The sequence below is a fragment of the Priapulus caudatus genome, unplaced genomic scaffold (assembly GCF_000485595.1).
Source record: "Priapulus caudatus unplaced genomic scaffold, Priapulus_caudatus-5.0.1 Scaffold740, whole genome shotgun sequence".
In the NCBI taxonomy this organism is placed as follows: domain Eukaryota; kingdom Metazoa; phylum Priapulida; class Priapulimorpha; order Priapulimorphida; family Priapulidae; genus Priapulus; species Priapulus caudatus.
In genome coordinates this window covers 161,139-164,188 of record NW_014577801.1, presented here as the reverse complement: position 1 = coordinate 164,188, position 3,050 = coordinate 161,139, and the positions used below count along the sequence as shown (strand labels likewise).

The following is a 3,050-nucleotide window of genomic DNA, read 5'->3' as shown; positions in this document are numbered from 1 at the left end:
GCGAGGAGCGTGCCGTACGCAGAGGCCGCAGCATGCAAGCCGGCGCCCCTGGCGCGCAACAGCCATTAAGGTCGAATCGTAACGTTTCCGCGCGACAAGGATCCGGCCTGCGGACCGGTCGCCATGACGTACGCCGCGGACCGTGCTCGCGCGCGTCTGTCGACAGAGAGCGAATCGGACGCCTTCGAAGGAATATCTCGCGTCGGCCCGCTCAAACACTCCGAAGCGCAGAGGGCTGCCTGGCATCGCGTCGCCGACTACGGCGCTGGAGACGCCTCCTGGTGGCGGGGAGGTGAAGCGTCGTCGTCGTCTGCCTTGCTCGCAGACTGCCAGCGCGGTGGCAAGTCGCCTCGTCTGTCCTCCTCGGGAGCGGACGCGTCTCCGCGCAGATGCTGCCACGACGTGGCGCCATCTATTGTGGTGACTGAACAGCAGCATCTGCGAGCTGCGGTGTGAGAGCGTGATCTGAGCAAGGCGTGAGAGAGCGTGGCGGGACGAGGGGAAGCTGAGATGCTGCTGTGAGCTGCGGCGGACAAGCCGGGAAGCCTGAGATGCTGCTGTTGAGCGTCGCGGGACGAGCGGAAAAGCTTGAGGATGCTGCTGTGAGCTGCGGCGACAAGGGGAAGCTGAGGTGCTGCTGTGCAGCTGGGGACGAGTAGGACAGCTGAGGATGCTTGACCTGTGAGCTGTGCGGGCGAGCGGAGCTGAGGATGCTTGCTGTTGAGCTGCGGTGAGAGCGTTGATCCTGAGCAAGCTAGCGTGCGCGCGACGAGCTGAAGCTGCTAAGGATGCTGCTGTGAGCTGCGGGACGAGGGGAAGCTGAGGATGCTGCTGTGAGCTGCGGGACGAGGGGAAGCTAAGGATGCTGCTGTGAGCTGCGGGACGAGGGGAAGCTGAGGATGCTGCTGTGAGCGTGCGGGACGAGGGGAAGCTGAGGATGCTGCTGTGAGCTGCGGGAGAGCGTGATCCTGAGCAAGGTGGAGAGCGTGCGGGAGAGCGGATGCTGAGGATGCTGCTGTGAGCTGCGGGACGAGCTGAAGCTGAGGATGCTGCTGTGAGCTGCGGGAGAGCGTGATCCTGAGCAAGGCGGAGAGCGTGCGGGACGAGCGGAAGCTGAGGATGCTGCTGTGAGCTGCGGGACGAGCGGAAGCTGAGGATGCTGCTGTGAGCTGCGGGAGAGCGTGATCCTGAGCAAGGCGGAGAGCGTGCGGGACGAGCTGAAGCTGAGGATGCTGCTGTGAACACCGCACGCACGCACGCACGCACGCACGCACGCACGCACGCACGCACGCACGCACACGCACGCATATAAGCACGCACGCACACATATAAGCACGCATGCACGCACGCACGCTGATGCTTACTCATGTCTGTTAAACAATGGGGAAGTACGTGTTGAAAGAATGTTTATATGCTGTACATGTAGTTTAATAATGTGACGCTCCCTGTTCGAGAAGAAAAGGAATTGAACTTGTATTCGGGTTAAAATGTGTAAATAAGAATTTATTGAGTGAATAATCTACTGTATTCATGAAGAATGGTAAAATTTCATGACATTTAACTTGACCTTTTTAATTTTTGTCGATTTCAAGAAAACCATATTAATCTCAAAATCTACAAAAAATGCAGTAACAATTTTAATGTTTTTTTTTAGTACTAACATATTGCAACTAGTTCCTTTAGAATGTAATTTACACTGTATTGACGTTTCTTACAAGAAAATATACTATTATTATGTTATAACCTTCAAATGTTTAGTTTGTCTGCAACTTAAAGCACGAATAAACAATATCGATCCAATGTAGATTTTAAGCTTCATATAAGATTAAAATCCCCGATGATATGAAATAAAAATGAATGTGACATTTGCTCATCAGTTGACATTTTAGAGCTTACCAGTTATATCTACGTTTAGTAGTGACCTTCACTATTAGAGCTATAAAGTTCACATATAGTCAGTACACAAGTTTTTTAAAACATTTTTATGGCTAGAAACATTGCAGCTGGTTCCTTTAGTATGTAATTTACACTGTATTGATGTTATACAAGAACGTATACTCGTGTTGTCATATAACAACTCTCAAACGTTTATTTTATCCGGAATTTATAGTACGAATAACCAAAATTAATTCAATCTAGACCTTTACAAGGGGTTCTAAACCGATCACGAAAAAATGTACTTGTAGGCATTTCAAGAGAATGATAAATGTAAGGTTAAAATCCCCGACGATATGATCAAAAATCAATGTGATATTTGCACATCACTTGACATTCAGAGCTTAATTAGTACAATTAGCAGTAGTGACTTTACTTCATTATAAAGCTGTATGTGGTTCAAACATGGCTCCCACAAAAGTGTGAATTATTTTTCAAGGACGTGTTTTTTTTAAGGACAATCTGTGACAAGTAGATTGAGCTTTTTAGAGTCATCATATATATCTTAGATTCATATATAAAGTTGTTTGTTCATAAAATAAAGTCATATAAAAAATGTTTGTTTTACACGAGTGCCGACAGCACATTAAACAGCCGATATAGCTCGCCGATTACCGACGTACACAATAGTCGTTTCATATTGTCATTCACGTAGATTCATGTTACGGTCCTGTGACAATATGTAAAGCGTTGATGTAACATGTATCACTCAGAACTATGTATTACACAATTTACTCTATCACTCAGAATATTTATTATTTTAACTGCTCAACACTACTGCATTTATCAGATTTTTTCTCCATGAAAAAGACCGTCTTCAGTACATGTATTTGTATTTTAATTACATACAATAAAGATATAATAATAATAATAATAATAATAATAAACAGTTGCCGGTTCTTTATTCTGACCTTTCATCTTCTGTGTCAGGCAGTAACCTTAACAGTGAATAAAAGTAATCACTTATTCCTTACTCCCCTCTCGCGGATGGTATCGCCCACGACCAGTCAAGCATGGAAAAACTTTTGCAGGTAAATGGCCGTATTTCAGCCGAAACTTTTTCACTCCCCGATGCACAAAATGTGAATTTACGCATATAATACACGCGCACGCGT

General features: G+C 46.4%; 1 protein-coding gene across 1 annotated transcript in view; it reads left to right on the top strand.

Moving 5' to 3' along the window:
- Positions 1–992, top strand: part of LOC106813212 (germinal-center associated nuclear protein-like) — a 32,408-nt gene extending 31,416 nt beyond the window's left edge. The window contains exon 16 of the mRNA XM_014817286.1: positions 951–992. The gene's annotated coding sequence lies outside the window, so the exon portion shown is untranslated. The remainder of the gene's footprint in view (positions 1–950) is intronic.
- The last annotated feature ends 2,058 nt before the right edge of the window (positions 993–3,050 follow it).